General features: G+C 42.5%; 1 protein-coding gene across 5 annotated transcripts in view; it reads left to right on the top strand.

Annotated features, from left to right (window-relative positions):
- PIP5K1B (phosphatidylinositol-4-phosphate 5-kinase type 1 beta) overlaps window positions 1–21047 on the top strand; it is a 303447-nt gene that overhangs the window by 96637 nt on the left and 185763 nt on the right. The window contains exon 1 of one of the 5 annotated variants that reach the window (XM_029612967.1): window positions 13535–13679. The exons of the other annotated variants lie outside the window; for them this stretch is intronic. The gene's annotated coding sequence lies outside the window, so the exon portion shown is untranslated. Of the gene's footprint in view, window positions 1–13534; window positions 13680–21047 lie in introns of those variants that run through there. 5 annotated transcript variants of the gene reach the window in all.

Here is a 21047-nt window from a genome sequence, read left to right as displayed (position 1 = left end):
ATTTCCCCTGGTAAGAAACAATAGTTATTTTTAGCAGGACGAACCTCTGACAGTTCCGCTGTAGTCACTGGGTTTGGCCATGCTTTTTGAAAGGTATGTAAAGCTGCAAGTGCACTTTCAAATCAGGGCTTTGTCTCCATGACACATGAACTGAAAGGAGAAGTGCATTAAATCCAATGACTCAGACCTGCATTGCGAAGAATAGCAAGTGTGAAGCAGTTTTTAGCAAGCCTAAGGAAAGATGTTGTCATCCGCGTGGAGGGCGGGATGACGGATTAAGCATGGGGATCTTGTATGCTTTATCTACCCAGGATGGTAGGGAACCAGTGACCACAACAAAAACTGATTTAGATAAAAAGCAATATCCTACAACTGGTCAAGATATTATGGCTGGCAGCTGGGATATGTCCTTGCAGCGTGGGCCGGAATAACTGGGCAGATAATCATCTACTGTGTTACTGTGTCATGCTAATGCATTAGTTGCATGAAATCTGACCTTATTAGAATGAGTTGCTGCTCCCATTCACGGATGGAGGAGTGATGATTGACAGATTCCATAACTTGTTTAATTGATGTCTGAAAACCTCAAAGTAATGCAAGTAAGAGTCGGCAAATGCCAGCAGGCTCGCCTTCATGAACTCTACAGCATATACAGCAATGGCTGGCAGTATTATGGTTAGTTGGCATAAGTCTCTGTGTCTTTGTTTTTAAATTAGGTGTTGGAAAAAGGGAGGGTAGTAAACACGAAGGGCAATTTTCAGAAGCCATTTACTCAATTAAATACCAGTTTAGCTGGGTAAGGGGTTATTTTGTAAGGCTTATCGTGTGCAATAAGCCGCTATCACACGCGAAAGCCGGCAGCAATAACACCGTGGTGATGCGATGGCTGCCGGCTTTCGCAGGCCCGCCCCCCCCCCCTCACCCCCTGTTACCGCTGGATTCACCATTCTGTACGAGAATGGTGAATCCAGGCCTAAATTGGTAAACCCAGCTTTTGGCTAAAAGTAGACAACGGGGACCAACAATGGTCTCACTCTCAGCCCAATAAAAAGTACCCAGGACCGGGGAAATAACATGCATAGATTATATTTTCTAGGCGTGTTATGGTGTATGGATAAAATATCTGCAGACAGAGCAGGTGCAGATCTCCGCAGGTTCTTTCCCCCGGGGTAATGTTCCATGAGAAAGTACGCTCAGATGTCTTTTCTGAAAATTGGTGCATCTAGGCATCTAAGTAGGCAGGTTTGAAAATCGCTCCCAGTGTGTTCAAGCTGTTAAATAAAATCATGTTCCTTCCTGTAAATATAAGTAAATTGGTAACCTGGAAGAGGAAAGAAGCTGGAAGGAGGCATAAGAGAAAAAAAAGACATTGTGGAGATAGAAAGGAACTGAGGGAGCTGGAGAAAAGCCGCAGAGACCAATTGTGGTATTGGAGGAAAAAAAGAAACCTGCTGTACGTGTCGTGTGTGGCCAGGCATGCTGCCACTTTCATTTCCAACACAGAGACTTGAAAAATTCTGAGCCATCATTTGGGCCCTCAGCTTGCCTAATTTTTTTTTTTCTTATTCAGTGGCCTTCCTAAACATTAAAGAGACACTTCAGCCTTGTTGACACAAAAAAACTGGCAAGCCCAGATTGCGCCTCTTGGAGGGTGATTAGCACTAAACTATAGCATTATATATATACCCTTGAAAGGTGATGATGAGATTTGGCTTTTAAAGTTGTGTGCTTATTTTTTGGTCTATGCTTCCATGTATCCCGCTTTGGAATCCATCCAAATGCCTTCCTGAGAGCTCTACAGGGTTTGAAGGAGGACCAAGCTCTCCAAGCACATGCTCTACCCTAAATCAGGAGTGGCCAACTCCGGTCCTCGAGAGCCTCAAACAGGCCAGGTTTTCAGACTATCCACAATGAATATGCAGGAGACAGATTTGCACACAGTGGAGGCAGCGCATGCAAATCTGTCTCCTACATATTCATTGTGGATATTCTGAAAACCTGGACTGGTTGTGTCTCTCGAGGACTGGAGTTGGCCACCCCTGCCCTAAATTATGGAGGCCATAAACTCTTATTTTTTTGTTACGTTATCTTCTCATTTTGATGGTGTGATGGTGCTCAGTGTTCTGTGTTCGTGCTGTGCCCTCTTAGGTACAGCTCTTTTTTTAAGTAAAACCTGGGGGTTTTTTTTCAGTTGTTTTGGTTTTTTGGCCTAGTTTTTCCTCATTTCTCCTTTTTTTCTTCCTGTTCATTTAGAACCAGTGCTTGGATTATGGTGCCATGATACTTCATTTCACAAATACCCAGGGATTTTTCTTTCTTGACTTTATCACCCATTATCAGATATAGAAACATATAAACAGAGAAACATGATGGCAGAAAAAGACCCTTTGGCCCATCCAGTCTGCCCGTCTGTCGAATTAATTTAGCATTGTAATTCCCATCAATTCCTTAGAGATCCCCTGTATTTATCCCGTGTTTTCTTGAATTCAGATACTGTTTTTGTCTCCACCACCTGCACTGGGAGGTTGTTCCATGCATCTAATACCCTCTCTGTAAAGCAATATTTCCTAAGATTACTCCTGAGTCTACCCTCTTTCAACCTCACCTCATGACCCTTCGTTCTAGAGCCTCTTTTCCAATGAAAAAGGCTCACTTCCTGTGCACGGAAACCTTTGAGATATTTGAATGGCTTTATCATAGCTCCCCTATCTTGCCTTTCCTACAAGGTGTACATGTTTAGATCGTAAGTCTATTATTTAGAACAAAAACCATTACCCATTTTAATAGCCACTTTCTGGACTGACTCCATCCTGTTTATAACCTTTTGAAGGTGCGGTCTCCAGAATTGTACACAGTATTCCAAGTGTGGTCTCACCAGAGACCTATATAGGGGCAATATCACTTCTCTTTTTCTGCTGACCATTCCTCTCCCTATGCATCCAAGCTTCTTTCTGACTTTTAACATTACTTTTATCCACCTGTTTGGCCACCTTAAAATCATCAGATACAGTTACCCCCAGATCCTGTTCTTCCTTTGTGCTTGGAAGAATATCACCTCAATTATTGTACCTTTCCCTTGGATTTTTGTTTGCCTAAATGCATTACTCCTCATTTTTCAGCATTAAATCTTAGCCGCCAGCCCTTAGACCATTCCTCAAGCTTCGCTAGATCCATCCTCATGTTTTCCACAGCTTCCTGGCTGTCCACTCTGTTCTGGATTTTGGTATCATTGGCAAACTACAAACCTTCCCTGACAATCCTTCCTTTATGTCGCTCACAAAAATGTTGAAAAATACTGGTCCAAGGACATCCATGTTCTCAGAGAAAACTCCATTTATCACTACCCTTTCTTGCCTCCCTCTCAGCCAGTTTCTAACCCAGTCTCTCAGTCTAGGTTCTATACCAAGGGCACTCAATTTATTTATAAGTCTACTGTGTGGAACCGTGTTAAAGGCCTTGCTGAAATCCAAGCACATTACATCTCGTGCTCTCCCTTGACCCAGCTCTCTGGTCACCCAAAGAAATTGCTCAGATTCATCTGACAAGATTTATCTCTGGTAAAACCATTCTGCCTTGTATCTTGCGATCCATTTGATTCCAAAAATTGCACTATTCTCTGTTTTAGCAGCATTTCCATTAGTTTGCTCACCACAGAGGTCAGACTAACTGGCCTCTACTTCCCAGCCTCCTCCTTACTTCCACTTTTATGAATAGGAATCACATACGCCCTTTTCCAGTCCTCTGGGACTACTCCAGACTCTAAAGAAGCATTGGAAAGGTCAGCAGGTGGAGCTGCCAGGACATCTGTAAATGTATCCCATCTGGCCCAATCACCTTATCTACTTTAAGTTTAGTTAGCTCCTCACACACTTTTCTGAAAGTCGTTTGAGGCTTACCTCACTTCCAGTCTTATTTGTGTTTGTTTGATATGGTCCTGCTCCAGGCTCTTCCACAGTGAACTCTGAACAGAAATACCTGTTAAGTAATTTTGCTTTTTCCTCATCAGCCTCTACATATTCCTCCTCTTCGCTTTTGAGTCTTACAATGCCACTTTTGCACTTTCTTCTATTACTAACATATCTAAAAAAGTCTTCTCCTGCACGTTTTACTGTAATTGCGATTTTTCTTCTATTTTAATTTTTGTATTCCGGCTACTTTTGCAGTTTCTCTTAATTTTTTCCAGATATTGTAGCCTGCTTTCCTCTTTCTGTGATCTCTTTTAGTTTATGAATACTAATCTTTTCTCCCTTACCTTTTCAGCTACTTCTTTAGAAAACCATAATGGTCTTTTTTTTCCTCTTCCCTTTATTTACTTTCCTCGGGCCCTTTCAGCTGTAAAGTTTTGTTGTCTCATCACCTCTGTCTTTTCCTTCCCCACCTTCCCTTTACTGAGTAATATGCAGGCAGATGACTTTGTACTATTTAAACTGAATTTAGCTACGCCGTTTCTTCGCTGACCTGATAAAAAGAGGAAAACTCATGATAGCTTGTTACAGATATATTAACTTAGCCCAATAAAAAGGTATTGCCTACAACTTTTTTGACCCCTTAATTTCACTTATCTAACTGGACTAACACAGCAACTGCAATTCGTTGTTGCCTTTTAAGACATCCTTCCACCACCACTCCATCCATGGATTTTTCCCCTATTAACAGTCACTCCTCCACTACTGTTCCTAGTTTGGTCACTACAGCTACAGTCCCAAAGTCTGGAGCTAAAGCCACAGGCCTCCTTCTGGAACATAAGCTCTAAATCCACCTAACAGATGTCATCCTCATGGATGACCATGACTTACTGAAGACCAGTATCTCCAGTCTTGGATAACCTGGGTTACAGAAGACCTTATCCAAGAATCAAATCAAGGAACCTCCCCATGGCAGCAGGCCAACCTGTAAAAGTTGTTCTTATCACATGATCACATAATGTGACTGTGAACAGCATATAGCACAAAAAATATATTCACATTGACTTGCATTTCCTGTGACTTATATATTCAACTTTTATTCACTCTTTTTTTCAGCTTAGTTGATGCATTGTGATGCTGTTTTTGCCCAACAGAATCTCTCCAGTAACAACACGTTCAAACTCTGTTCTGCAACATTCTTTTTCTTTCTTATTTCCTTATGGACATAAGGAAATTTTTATACTCCAGTCTATTTGCATACATTTCCCTTATTCTTGTTGAACAAGAGTACTAAAGGTAAGACTATAGTCAGTATTACTTAAGTAACAATGAATAAAACCAATTGAAGCTTCACTCATTTTGCAAGCAAGATGATCCTTATCTAATCAAATATTATTGCTGTCACAAACCATATGGTCGATGCTTGATTCTGCTCCATATTACTTCTTGCTAATGTTATTGCCTCTTTTTTTTTTTTTTTGCATCCCATGTTCAGATAAGGTGAGGATGTAGATATTGTCCTCCTAATTTAAAACCTTATCCAGATCTTTCAGTACAGATTAAATTATAAAATAGAACACTGAACTGCAGAAACATCAAAGGGCAAGTTCACAGGGCATTACAGTTCCAGTTGCTCTTGATTCCCATGGATGCAAATGTGCTTAACCTCTGCTTTAATCTGACCGCTGCATCTGCTCAGTGAGTCAGTGAAAGGACATGTTACTGCAATCGGCCTTCCCCCCTCTTGCATGTATTGCTGTGGTAAAGATAGCATAAGCGTAGCCCCTTTCCAGGCAGGCTCTTTGGCACGGGGCATACACGTGGGCACTGCCCCATGACATAAGGTTCCTGGCACGGAGGGAGGGAGGGAGGAAGAAACATATTCTTGAAAGGCCTTTAGGGTTTTTTCTTCCCACGGGGCTCTTAGAAACATAGAAAATGATGGCAGAAAAGGACACAATTGCCCATCTCGTCTGCCCAGCAAGCTCACGTCTTATATGATTCACAGACCATCGGGGTCTAGGCCTTGTAGATTACTTGTTTGAATTGTGTCCTGGTTAACTGGTTAAGGGTAATATGTGTCGCATCTGTAAGTCACCACCCCCCCCCCCTTGATTACTTGTATACCTATACTTCCTTTTGTGGATACCAGTCCAGTAAACGTCACAAAAATACCTCACAGAGTCCAAGATTGCTGTTCAATAATAAAATTCTTTACTGTCACTGATGGTAGGAAAATAAAGTCTAATTGAGTTCACAAAAAATAAAACTCGGTTACTCTTCTTCGGATGCCACAAAAGCCCACAAGAAGTAAGCTCTTTGGACATGTACCCTTCCTCCGTGGGCCCTCCCAATATCTTTTTTGTGAGAAGGTTATCTTCTCTTCTCCTTCACTCGTCAGTCAGGACAAAGGAACTCCTTTATGAACTCTTTGTCATTCAGGTACTCCTTTGATTCTTCCTCTTGCCTTTGATCTCCCAAAGGTCAATCCCCTCACAAATTCTGTTTCTGAGGCAATTCTTGACTTCTAGGACCCCCCCTATCCTGCCCCCAGACTCAGAACTGCTCTCAAAACTCATTGCAATCCCAGGATTTCACCTCTTCTCCTTTTCCAAGACACCCCTCTGATATTAATGAGCGCACACTCCTCTAGGTCTTTTTGCCCAATGGAGGGAAAAACCCACTGCAGGGAGAGACACTCACTTCCTCAGGCCTGTGCTAAGGCTGACTCTTCATCCAAACACATGCAGAGATTTTATTTACTCCTATGACCCCTCCCAATGGGGAATGTCCCTCCTCCTTAAACTCCTATTACTTTAATAGAGGCAAGGTCTGGTTGAGACCTCTGACACAAACTGAGGACACTCAGACCAGCTGAAGCCACTACAGCCATGTTTTATAAGGGTCAGAACTGCTATTAAGGGCAGAATTAAGTCCCCATCACATCAGGAATTTGCATACCTATACTCTGGAAGCCTAAAAAGCGTGCATTTCAGTATTTGAAGAGGCTTCTAAAACTTTACGCTCCAAACTGGTTATATGAATTTGCAGACACGGCCCACAGAATATATTTCTGTTAACATATTTATGTCTCTCTTTTCGCTTTTCCTTTGACTGTTATGACCCTGTACTCATACAGATTTATTACAGAGGCACATATGGAAGAGCGGCTGCTTCTGAAGCAGCAGCAGTACCACTTTGTAGTAGTTGGTAGGAGAGAGACTGATAAAGAGCTTTTCTCTGAAATGTCAGTCTTCCCTTCCGGCAGTAAAGATTTATAAATGCATTGGCTCGAGGAAATATTTTGTAATCAGGCACCAGTCAGTAATGTGGCTCTCCTGCTCCCCTGATGTTTTGGAAACGGTTGATTTGAATTAACCTTCTCTAGATTCCCAATTCATTCAGAGTTGGCAATTTTTTTATTTTTTTTTAAAGCTCAGACCTCCTGAGCACTTTTGCTGGTAGGTGAGAGGCCACCGTATTTCCATTGGGCTTAGTTCCAGCTTCTGAAGTTATTTGAGGGGGTTTTTTTTATATCCTGCGCTATTTCTTTATTATGAGGGCTGCCTAGGGGAGAGGGCCTTTTGCGATGAGGAGATGCTTCTGGGCTGGCCTCACATGAAGGATGGAAAGCGATGTTCCCTGCTTCTGTTCAGACAAATTCCCCTCCCCCCCCTGTCTTCTCATCAAGAACTCAGCCTTGTGCAGAAGGTTCCCTCACCTGGGTCCTGTGTTGTATGAGGGACTGAACAGAATCAAGCAAACGCCAATCAGTGGAGCCAAAGACTGTGTGTTTGGTAAACAACACTTCTGACTTTAAATCCTGTATCCCTGGGCCCATCCCCCCCCCTCCCACATTGAGAAAAAGGGAAATGTGACTTTTCAGCAGCTTGGGGGGGGGACGGACGCTGGCAGCTTCTTCCTGCTCCTCCAGGCCTCCATCTCAGTCGGAGGCAGGGCTGGGATCTGCCACCACGAGCCTTCATTTTTCTGCCACTTTACCGCCCCTTTCCAACTCAACCAGCCCAGTGACTGCAGCGCCGTGCTGGACCCCCTGAAACGATGGGCCCCTGCGGCTGGCCAGTAGGTGTCGCCGTTGTGCCCTTACTGGAACTCCCCTGCCCCAGGGTCTGTTAGCACTGGCCTTCATAACATCCCCAGCCCCAGCCGACTCAGAGGCCGGCCCAGTAAGCCGTGCGCATTAAAACCATGCGTGATGAAATTCAGCGCCCAGGTTCTTAACGCAGATTAAAATTGTATTCTTAACTCCTGATTCAGCAAGCTGATGCTATGCTAATGCATCGGGAGTAATAATAAAAAAAAAAGGGCACAGACTGAACACATATTTTAACTGGAGGGGAGGGGACTGAATGGCAGATGTGTGCAGTCGTCGGAGAAGGACCAGGGGATGGGATCTTGTGCCAAACACACATTTTACACAGAACACGCTTTTTTAACTCCTGATGCATTGGCATAGCATTAGCTTATTCCATCTGGAATTTAAAAAAAAATTACTGGGCCTTAAAAACGTGAACTGAAAACCAGCACAGTTTCTTAACGTTCAGATTACTGCATTGGCCTGTCAGCACTCCAGTTTTACTATCATCACTTAGAGGATAACTTTCAAAGAACTCAGCACAGCTTCATACTATATATGTGTGGAGATCTACTACAGTTTTTTACAACCTACACGTATCTGGTCCACGCAGATTATAAAATATGCATATGTTCACGCCCCCCTCAACATATGCACTTTGTTTCAGTGCACGCAAATATCAGTAATGCATTGAAAGCGTGTACTATTTCTACATATTTTATAAACATATGAACGTATATTTTACATGGGAAAAAATATAACTTTTTCGTAAAACCCTAATTTATATATGGAAAGGAATGTTTTAAAAAATGTGTGTGTTTTTGAAATCATCAGTTTGCTGATATCTCCACTATTTCACCTATTCCATCTCCAGTTCATTAAGACCCTCCTAGTACTTCCCCTTGAACCTCCTGTCAGTTCACCCAGATCTCCCACCCAACAACAGCAGACAATAGACGACTCGGATATCAATTGCGTAAAATAGCGCTAATAAATTTCCTAATGTATTCCTATAAATCTCTTCTAAAATAGCAACTTACAAATGCACCTCATGGCCTCTCCCAGGAATGCCCTTTCGTCATGCAAGTAAATATGCGCATGAAACCAAACACACGCACCTACATTTGATGTTTATAAAATAACTCGTATGAGTGTATAAGCCACTTACACGTGCATATGCTGATTTTACGCGCTTAAACTCCTTTGAAAATTACCTTCTTAATCTGTTATACTACTGGCAGTGCTTATCACACAGACTGTAATTATTGTGAAGACATTGTCATAGAAAGATGATAACTAAACGGAGGCTCGTTGATACTTTATTGGTTGCATAATGTCATTTTAATTTGTATTTCTGCACTAAAATCGGGGAGAGAAAGGTCAAACATGCTGTAAAACGAACCCCCATCTTTCTGAGAACCTATGCTGATTATGAAATGCATAGATTCAAAACACCCTGTGTTTCCTCAGTCTTTATTTAAAAATAATATACATTCGGACTAGCTGACAGAAAAGTTGCCCTTGCTGATGCTGTCAGCTCTGGGTGTGTGGTCCTATTGTTAGTAACTGCAGACAAAATCACAGTTTGTAGTAAAGTTACTACTCCTGTAATGTTTCGGTTAACCCATACTAGCAACTGCGCCCTTCTCTGAAATTTTGATAGGTCGTATGAGAGATAGTGTGCGTTCTGCACTGCGCTTGGAAAAGGGCAGCCGCAAGGGTCAGAGGTCAACAGGGAGCAGAGGTGAAGGAAGACACTATGAAAACAGTGGCAATTCTAACTTATTGTGGAGAGTATTTTATAATATTTTTTGCCCAGCTTTCCAAAGGAAGCTCAGGGCACACTGAGAAATCAGGTATACTACTTCCCTTTCCCAAAGAGCTTATAATCCAAGTGATTACTTGTGGCAGTAACTTGCCCAAGGTATAAGATTTGGTATACCCGAGACAGTGCAGCGCAGTCAGCACAGAATAGCTGGCATTGAGTCAGTTGAAGCATTTACTCTTAAGTGTGTCGCCTCCCCCTGCTGTGAGGTAAAACATGCTTGAGGCCTCACTCATATGGATGGCTAGATAAAACGTGTCACTTCCTTATTTCTATGTAATGTTTTGCAACTCTGCTGTGCTGGCCATGTTAGTAGACCAGCTTGCAGACTTGCGCTCCATTCCCCTTCATTGTTTTCTGATGCGTGCATTTGTTTTTCTGTATTGACACCAGGAAGTAGTAAAGTTGGGTCATTCCTTTTACTGGGCACCGCTTTCCTGTATTTATTTAAAAAGGGAAGCAGCAGATAGTTTCGTGAAAGCAAACATGTTCGGCATTTATTTTTTTCCATGCATGCTCTGGTAGTTGTTAGCGACTAACAGGAGATGAGTGTAGACCTAGTGTGTGATCAGTTTGCTTTTATCCATGGCCATGACAAATGAGAACGCACGGTCTGCGAATGTCAACATGTAAAGCACAAGTCATCACTCTGATGTCAGAATGGCACTGTATAAAATTATTTCAGGTGTACGCTTACTATGGTCCCCATTCCCAGCCATATCCTAGATACCGGTTATCACCTTGACCAACTGGATTTGTTTTCTTGACCATGGGTGTTGCGCATTCTGTAGAACACCAGAATCTTAAAGGTAGATTTTAAAATGAGTGCGCGCGTGTCCATGTGCTTGTGGTTCTCAGTGTGCACACATGGACGTGATCATTTATAACATGCATGCGTTGGCAAGCAGAGAGCTATGCTGGATATGCGTTGAAGTGAAGTATCAGGCTTATTTGGTTTGGGGTAGTAACCGCCGTAACAAGCAAGTTACTCCCCGCTTTTTTGTGAATGCAAATCCTTTTTTCCACATTTCCTCTTGCTGTTGAAGCTTAGAGCAATGTTCGAGTCACATTAACCATGTGTATGTTTATTGAATAAGGGTATTATCTCCAGGTAGTAGTCGTCATTCCCGCGAGCCACCTACTCTTCATTCATGTCCTCTAGACTTTATGGATCCAGTGTTTATCCCACGCCCCTTTGAAGTCCTTCACAGTTCTGGTCTTCACCACTTCCTCCAGAAGGGCATTCCAGTCATCCACCACCCTCTCTGTGAAGAAATACTTCCTGACATTGGTTCTGAGTCTTCCTCCCTGGAGCTTCAAATCGTGACCCCTGGTTCTGTTGATTTTTTTCCAACGGAAAAGGTTTGTCGTTGTCTTTGGATCATTAAAACCTTTCAAATATCTGAAAGTCTGTATCATATCACCTCTGCTCCTCCTTTCCTCAAGGGTGTACATATTTAGATTCTTCAGTCTCTCCTCATAAGTCATTCGATGAAGACCCTCCACCTTTTTGGTCGCCCTTCTCTGGACCGCCTCCATCTTGTCTCTGTCTCTTTGGAGATACGGTCTCCAGAACTGAACACAGTACTCCAGGTGAGGCCTCACCAAGGACCTGTACAAAGGGATAATCACTTCCCTTTCCTTACTCGATATTCCTCTCTCTATGCAGCCCAGAATTCTTCTGGCTTTAGCTATCGCCTTGTCACATTGTTTCACCGACTTCAGATCATTAGACACTATCACCCCAAGGTCTCTCTCCTGCTCCGTGCACATCAGCCTCTCTCCCCCCATCGAATACAGTTCATTCGGATTTCCACTCCCCATATGCATGACTCTGCACTTCTTGGCATTGAATCTCAGCTGCCATATCTTCGACCACTCTTCCAGCTTACTTAAATCCCGTCTCATTCTCTCCACTCCTTCCGGCATGTCCACTCTGTTGCAGATCTTAGTGTCATCCGCAAAAAGACAAACCTTACCTTCTATCCCGTCCGCAATGTCGCTCACAAAGATATTGAACAGGACCGGTCCCAACACCGATCCTTGCGGTACACCGCTTAAAACTGCTCTCTCTTCAGAGAGAGTTCCATTTACCATCACACATTGTCTTCTGTCCATCAACCAGTTTGCAATCCAGGCCACCATCTCGGCACTCACTCCTAAGCTTCTCATTTTATTCACCAGACTCCTGTGCAGGACCGTATCAAAAGCTTTGCTGAAATCCAAGTAGATGACATTGAGTGCTCTTCCTTGATCCAATTCCTTGGTTTCCCAGTCAAAAAAGTCAATCAGATTTGTCTGACAGGATCTTCCCCTGGTGAATCCATGCTGCCTCTGGTCCAGCAATTCTCCCAATTGTAGATAGTTCACTATTCTCTCTTTCAACGGTGACTCCATTACTTTTCCCACCACCGAAGTCAGGCTAACCGGTCTGTAGTTACCAGCTTCTTCTCTGTTTCCACTCTTGTGAAGCGGGACCACCACCGCTGTTCTCCAATCACTCGGCACCACTCCCGTTTCTAAGGATCTATTGAACAGGTCACACAGTGGACCCAACAGCACATCTCTGAGCTCCCTCAGTATCCTGGGATGAACCTCATCAGGCCCCATAGCTTTGTCCACTTTCAGTTTCCCCAGCTTTTCCCATACATTCTCTACTGTAAATGGAGTTACATCTACTCCACTCCCCTCCAGTTTCTTGTTAACTAGCGATGGTCCGCGCGTGCATATGCGGACGGCCCATGACTCGTGCGCTCAAAGGATGAGAAATTTCAAAACTACGCACGGCAATGCGATTGGGCCTTTGCCCAGTTCCCTCCCAGTCCGCTCCAATTAAGGAGCGGACTGGGAGGAAACTTTCCTAACCCTAACCCTATTCTTCCTCCCTCTTCCCCTCTTCTCCTCTCCTCTCCTCTCCTCCCCAACCCCTAAACCCTCCCTAGCTTTTCCAATTTTTTTTATTTTAATACTTTCTGCTCCTACTGAACAGAAGTATCTTCCGTGCAATGGCCAGCTGCCAGCTCGTGCTTCACCGGGACTGGGCCTAATGGCCACTGTCCCTGCCGGCACCTCTATCTCATGCATATTCATTGTGTGTGTATTTTGAAAACTGACTGTCCTGAGGCCTAGGTTGAGAGCCCAGATCTATGCAGATAAACAAAAATGAATACATTGAGATAACAGGAAAAGTGAGGCCTTGATCATATGTTCATTCATTGAATCATATGTTTTAGAAGAATCAGCCCCCAAATTCTGTAAGCTAGGTGTAAGGAACCTTTGGTTTTCCTTGCCAGAAGGAGAATACTAGCTTGCTTAGAAGGGTCAGAGGGATTAGTGAAGAGGGTTTGGGGTTTTGACTCCCCTAAGTGGGAGCAGTAGATGGTGTGCTCTAGCAGTCTAGAAACCCTTGCCACCATCTTAGGGCATGGCTGTTGGGTTGGATTTTGGATGTGTTTCTTGAGTTACCCTGCTGTGGGTCTGCCCTGCTTGTGCACGTTTGATTATTTTTCCCAGGGAGTAAGGACTCTGAAACATTTTCTTCACAGACGCCTAGGGAAAGGGAGTTGGAACAGACAGCCTTGCCGTTTTGTTTTGGTCCACATTTTTGGGAGACTTTAATTTGTGAGAAGGAAGCTTTTCCACTCTTCCTGTCTCTTATTGAATTTCCCCTTTTTTTTAGTTATTTTTTTCTGCGACTTTGCCATCTGAGAATCCCAGAGCCCGAGATCTTATTATTATTGTGAATCTACGGAGGTGGAGACTTTCATCCAGAAAGAACCTGAGCAGTAGTTGTATCATCATTTCACTGAGGAGAACTGGATTCCCATCTATATCTCGAATGAAGGAATTTAAGGTATTATTCAAGAATAATTTATCTACTGGCCAGTGTGTCTGTACTTGGGAGGAGAGGGCCTGCTTGGTGCTTCCAGAAGGAAATCTAAGATATGTATGAAAACTGCAGGAGAAGTGTGAGAACTAGAACTAAATTTCTCCCCATTACTTAGTGGGGAAGAGGCTTAAGTTAAATCTGCGAGTTGTAAGAAGGAATAGAACTTTCATCAATCTGAGTAATTGAAGAGGAGAAAAAATCATTAAGTAGTTGTCTTGATCAAATTAAGACTTTTACTGGAAGAGTCAAGTCACAATTTATTACATTTTTTCCATAATGTACATCTATTTAATTTAACATTAAAGAGCTGTGAACAGCATTTTTCAGCCATTTCATCAACTATCAATAAAAGAAGTTGGAAAACCCTCATATCATTGCTGTTTATGAAAGGACACAAGGGGCTGTGAGTTTGTGATCTATGCAAAAGGACCTCGATGCTAAGCTTGCTTCTACAGGGAGCTCTGGGCCACTCAGAAGTATCAGCTATCCTGGAGAACTGATGTGGGCAGAGTCTAATCTTTAACTGAGTGCCTTTGGGTTCAGTGTCTGGGTTTTATCCCACTCAGAGGCTACATAGGTAAGATATAAATCAAATTTGGGGGTCAATGCATTAAAGGATTTTAGTGTTAAAACCCATGTTTAACGCACATTAATGCCACCAATATGGGCATTACCTAATGTCCATGCACAATACGTGTTACGTGGATGCATGCTAGTATTGCCATGCGGTAATGCCAATGCAAATATAAATGACTTGTTTAAAAAATAAACATGCTACTGGCCTATCCAGCATCAATACCATCTAATGCGGTCATACATGTGACACCTTAACTGGAGTTTTGAAGGTCCCTTTCCCCAAAACACAATTTGTCCTCTGGGTCTCCTTTCCCTCACCCACCCCCTTGAAGGCATCTAGCACCCTCACCTACTCCAAAACAAGCAATGAACCCCAATAAAAGTGGTGCAATGTACAATTTAAAATGAAATGCGCCGCTTTATGGCACCATTTAAAGGTGGAAGGCCGAGCTGGAAAATGTGGTGTGATGAGGGTGGAAACTCTCCCGCTAACTTGGCTTGCAGGAGATAAGTGGTAGGGAGATCCATTGCTTGTTTTGGGGAGGGGAAGGTGAGAGGGATGCTGGATGCCTTTTGAGGTTGGAGGGGGTGGGTGATGGCTCCCCATGCTTACTGGCCTCTTCCATTTAAGCTGGTTAACAAAGGGACATCTGAGTTGCTGGTATTTAATGCAGCTTTGGTAATGCTGCTGCTGCATTGTGAATCTCATTATTTTAGTGCATCGGGAATTGAAACCCATTGTAATGCCGACGTTAGTGCTATCAGGTAACTCCCATTACAATTTCGGGGGTTTTAAGATGGGATTGACCAAATGAGCTAGTTTTTAAAAGATTTTAAACTCGATGGTACTAGCAGATGCAGTCGTTGATACTGATGATTTAAAATCTGAGAGGTATACCAGAGAGAGCTAAATTAATGAAAGGCCCCATCATTGCAGAGCTCCCACAGTGCAGAGGGCTGGGGGGCTTAATTCATGTTCACTGACTTTATTGTAATGATCTTTTCACATCTCCTCTGTGGGTCTGTTCTCATATCATTAAGCTGATTTAGACCTTGCAGGGTAAGTGCTAGTTATATTAAAATGAGCCTTTTGCTTGTTGTAGTTACCTCTCATGAGACCCTTCTTGTCTCAAATGAAGTACCAATAAGTAGTCTAGCAGTTCAGCAATTAAAGTCTCATTACAAGAATGTGATTAAAAGAGGTTCCCAAGAAATGTTCTCCAACAGGCGTAAATCGGGTAGAGAGTGTACTCAGAGACCAACAAAATCATAAGCAGGGCTGGCACTAGGCAATCCATCAGCCTTGCACCATTCCCCCCTCCCCCATTAATTTCAGGCCCTAGACCACTTCTGCCCCTTTCAACTCACCCCCGAGAGTTTGGTAATTAAACTGAACAAGCTTGAGGCTCGTAATTTTGGGTTACTGGTGGATTCATATTGTTCATTCTGGCCTCATATCAATTCAGTTATTAAATCATCATATTATAAACTTCATCTTTTGAGACCTCTACAGGATGTGCTCACTCCAGACTTTCAGATGGTCACCCAATCTATCTTACTGTGATCTCTGGACTACTGTAATGCTGTTTTCTTGAGTTTGCCTAAATCCCATATAAAATCATTACTGTTGGTTCAGAATTCTGCAGCCTGTTTAATAACTGGGAATACATCATGTGCTCATATTTCACCTGTTCTAGCTGATTTGCATTCATTGCCTGTTGTCTGGCATATACAATTTAAAATTTTGCTACTAATTTTTAAAGCACTGCATGGGCTGTCACCCCTTTGTATTTCTTCAGTAAGTCATAGATACTTATCAACTTGGGCCCTTTGTCACAGAAGCACTTACTGGAGGTTCCATCCAAGAGTGTAGTGCAGTTAGTGGAGTCTAAGGAATTCATTTTTAACATTGCTAGACCCAAACTTTGGAAGAGCCTTCCCTTGGAGATTAGGTCTGAGACAGATCTACTTCATTTTAGAAAACTACTTAAGAAACATTTGTTTACTCTTGCTTTTATGAACTGGTACCTATTGTCTTGTTTGTTTTATTGCATTGTACTATTGACTATTTTGGTTGTTTTTTAATTGTTTGATGACTATTCTGTTGAATTGTGTATGTTTCTGTAATCTGCTGAGCTTTGTGGATCAGTGGACTATAAATTAGTTAAATAAATAACAAGCATCACCAGCCCTCCCAAAACACTCCAGTGAAAACATATAATTTGAAATAGGGAGGAAAATTTTTAAAAGCCATTTATATGGATAAATACTGATATACCCTGGCAAAAAGGTTTTGTGAAAATTGCCTACCCTAAAAGCACCTAAAAGTATACATGCTTCAAAGTGCATGCATGCTCATACTTTCGAGAACCATGGCTTTGCATAAAATGTAGAGTTTCAAAAATTGCCCCATACTTTTACATATTAAGCTTTGTTTCATACACACACACACACACACACACACACACACACACACACACACACACACACACACACACACACACACACACACATATACATATATATCAGAAATCATGTAGGTCTTAAAAAAAGCAAATAATAGATGTGGAGTACATATAGTCACACAGGGGAATACATCCAACAAAGCAAAGTCTATTTCCCAATGAATTCTATGGCCTGTGCTGTGCTGTGAGTAAATAAAAGGGTGCAGGTAACTTGGCAACCAATTCTTGCCTATGTGACATGAAAGCCTCCTGGAAGCCGAGGCAGGACAAGTTGACAAGACCAAACAGAGGACAAATCACAGTGAAGCATCTTTTAACTAGCCTATAGCTGTCATCTGGATCAAGTGTTGTTCAATATATATCTCCTCCCACTGTGCCAAATACTATCAGCCTTGGATGTTCAGTTTAGAATTTATGCGGACGACATACAACTGTACATTCCTTATAAAACATCTTGGATAGAGACCATTTCATTATGTAATTTGTATGTAAAGACAATTGAGCAATGGTTAAGTCATAGTAGGCTTAAACTTAATTCAAAAAAAACGGAATTCCTTTTGTTAAGTGTGATTGAGAATCCTGTTAATTGTCCACCTTCCTCAATCACGCTAGGTACAGAGGTGATTGAGATAAAAAGAGTGGTTCGTAATTTGGGATTACAATTAGATACCAATTTATCTCTAACACATCACATTTCACATTTGACCAAGACCTCATTTTTCAAACTACAGACAATAAAAAGACTAAAGTCACTCTTACTTAAATCAGACTTTCAAACGGTTATTCAATCTATCATCTTCTCAGGTTTAGATTATTGTAACAGCCTCTTCTTGGGCCTGTCGGATTCTACCTTAAGACCTTTGCAGCAGATTCAGAACTCTGCTGCCCGTTTATTAACAGGAGCATCCATGAGACATCATATCACCCCCATCCTGTATGGGTTACATTGGTTGCCCATCAAGTTTAGGGTGAAATACAAAATCTTATCATTAATTCATACGTTAATATACGATCCGGATTCAACCTGGCTTTGCACCTCATTGCGGTTATACAAGCCTACTAGAAATCTTAGATCTACTTCTAAGTATCTGCTTGAGGTGCCCACAGTCAGATTGGCTAGATTAAATATAACAAGAGAGAGAGCCTTTTCAGTGGCGGGACCCATTCTTTGGAACTCGATTCCAAATTCCCTGAGATCAATTATGGATCACAAGGAATTCAAGAAGGCTCTAAAAACCTATCTATTTAAAATAGCTTATGCAGGAATTGAGGAAATGAATACCTCTACTCAAAGCTCCTTATAATATCAGTATCGGTCTATGATACATATCTGGAGCTTAATAGACTATTTGTTGATAACTATATGATAATGAGGACCTTGGTTTTGTAATTCTTCTTAAATTTCTGACTTTTCTTGTTTTGTTAAAAAAATTTTCTTTTTAGTTAGTTATGTAGAGTGTTAGGGATTATAATTATACAATGTATTTATTTTCAATCTTTACTTTTTTCTATTTATTTATTTTGTTTTTATTTTTCTTTAGTATTATTATTTTTTATCTTTATAATTTGAAGTTGTGAACCGTTTTGGTCGGATACTCTCCGTGAAAATCGGTATATAAAATGTTTTAAATAAATAAAATAAATAAATAAATAAGTGTCGCTGATGTCCTGTTGTAGATTTGCTCCCCAGAGGGGAGGAGTTGGCAATCTGTTATAATTCTGCTGCTCGGAGTTAGCAATCTGTTATCGAGCTCCTTCTGTAGGGGGAAGAGTAACAGTCTGTTATGTATCTCCTCCTGGAGAGGGAGGAGTTAACAATCAGTTATCAATCCCTGCTGCTAGGAGTGGCAATCTACTATAAGTCCGCCAGAGGGTTAGCAATCTATTATGGATCACCCTGCCAAGGGGAAGAGCTAACAATTGTAATACTCCGTAGGCGGAGTTAATGATCTGAGGTGGATTGGCTTCCCACAGAGTGGCAGTCGTATAATACCGCTCTAGTAGTGTAAGGGATGATACTTGAGGTAAATAGGTGAATCCCTGGGCCGATGGCAGATGACAGCGCCCTCAGGAGGATATCCTGAGAGGGACCACCGGCTAGGCTGGAGTATGGAGACAAACACAGATAGTTCTTTATTAGACAGGAAGTAGAACCACCAGAGATGGTAGTAGTGAGCTGATGTGCCTGGCAGGGCTGAAGGCCCTTCGATACTGGAATTGCGGTCTCTGGATTGCTGAGCTGTAGAGAGAGACTATAGGTAGTGAGTAGACAGGATATGCTGGGCACATAACTAGTAGTAGATGATACACTCACAATTGTAGATATCTGTAATGGCTTCTATGCACCAGACTCTTCAGTATATTCAGGAACAGGAGCCGTAGGCAAGTGCTGGTTCCTATATGCAGTCTGGAATGAGAACGCACAATATCTGTGTATGAGATGGCTTATAGAATAGAAGAGAGTCTTTGGAGAGTTTTAGGAACATAGGCCCTCGTGGAGCGAGTACCGGTTCCTATCTGCAATCTATAATAGTAATGCACCAGATAAAGGTATATAATAGCTTCTGATATAGAAGAGAGTTGAGAAGGGATTTAGGAACATGGGCCGAAGTGGAGCGAGTACTGGTTCCTATCTGCAATCTACAATAATGACTCACGATCTCTGTACCTGCGATAACCTCTTACACAGAAGGGAGTCTTCGGAGATTAGGAACATAGGCCCTCGTGGAGCGAGTACCGGTTCCTATCTGTAATAGAACTCACCGTGTTCACATCTGCGATCGCTTCCAGATTGTAAGGAGTCTTCTGAGCATTCAGGGACATAGACCCCCATGGAGCGAGTACCGGATCCTGTCTTAGCAATCTGAAATCTTCAAGAAGAGAGAGCGGGGCCCCCGAGGAGCGAGTTCCCCTGGGTAAGGTGGTGGAGGAAGAGCAGCGGAGAAAGAATTCTCCTTGCTAACTCAATTCGAAGTAGCAAGCAAAGACCTTTTAAGGTGGAAGCAGATGATGTCACTATGGGGGGATGCCCCCGAGGTTCGCACCCTTGCCGGTACAAACTCTGGAGTGCGCGTGTGCGTGTGCGCCCTTAAGTCATCAGGAACATGGCGGATCCGCAGCGTTGGGCCAGCCCGGGGATTCCAGGAATTACGGCGAGGAGAAGCCACAGCAGCATCTATCCGTCGGACCCAAAGAGAGTCGCCACTAAGGTAGAGAGGGTGGGGCAAGGGCGAGAACAGGCACGAATGCAACATGTCCTCCCACTGAAAGGTCTGAGCATGTTCAAGAAACTCTATTTCCTCTCTAGCAATTGGTAGAGAAAGATCTATTTGAGATGTTCTCTCAGAGTTTGATAAAAGGTTTTAAAAAGTTGGATTTGACACAGGTAAAAGGCTGTTTCTGATCTTTTCTGCTGCAGTGGTCTCACTCACTGTGACAGAAAGACAGAGGCAGTGGTACTACACGTTCTTTGTTCACTGGGGGAGGGTAGGAGTGTGGAGATTGAAGCACTGCTTTTATTTGTCTTGAGTGTCTGGAGCAGTGCAGTGAAGTTTGCACATTGACAAATGAAGATTAAGAAGAGTCTTACCAGGCTGCCAGCCTTGTTTCTGTTTAAGTCTCTAATAGTTTTTTTGTTTGTGGAAAAGAAATCAGTCAGAGGTGCACAGCACAAACATACACTGTATAGATGTGAATGTGTATATGTGTGTGCGACAGAAATTTCTGCACACTGAGTGATACTGTGAATGGTGGTATAGTATCAACAAATAAATTCCTTTGTGATATCCAAACCCCCAGTAGGCAATTCAGATTCCATTATTCACTGAGAAGAAAAGGCAGAGGAAGGAATGACAGCCTTGGCAGGGTTAGAGGATTTGCTGCAGAACCAGCCCAGCTTAGTAGCAATGATAAAAAAAAGGTAGTCCTATCCCTAAACTGAAAAGAGAGCTTTTTAGCCAAAGAATGGCAGAGGTGGAAGGCAGCTCAAAACAGAAGCAATTGAAATTTGGAGAGCATAGGCCACCACCACTTGTTCCTCTTCGTCTTATTTTGGAGCACAGCGAAAAGGCAGGAGAGCCTTTCAAGGCTGGCAGTAGCAGAGCAGGGGCATGGACTGAGGAAGATGTGCAACAGCCAAATCCAGCAGCATGCTCCTCTACATTGATTACTGTTTCTGAGGCAATGGACACAGCATTTTCAATAACTGATTCTGATAAAGATTTTTGTCTGGGATTCCCTGAATCATAAATTTAAAAGCTAGTAGTTGAAGAAAATGTAGGAGGTTTAGTCA

The sequence above is a fragment of the Rhinatrema bivittatum genome, chromosome 1 (assembly GCF_901001135.1).
Source record: "Rhinatrema bivittatum chromosome 1, aRhiBiv1.1, whole genome shotgun sequence".
Taxonomy (NCBI): domain Eukaryota; kingdom Metazoa; phylum Chordata; class Amphibia; order Gymnophiona; family Rhinatrematidae; genus Rhinatrema; species Rhinatrema bivittatum.
This window is presented reverse-complemented; position numbering and strand designations above follow the sequence as displayed.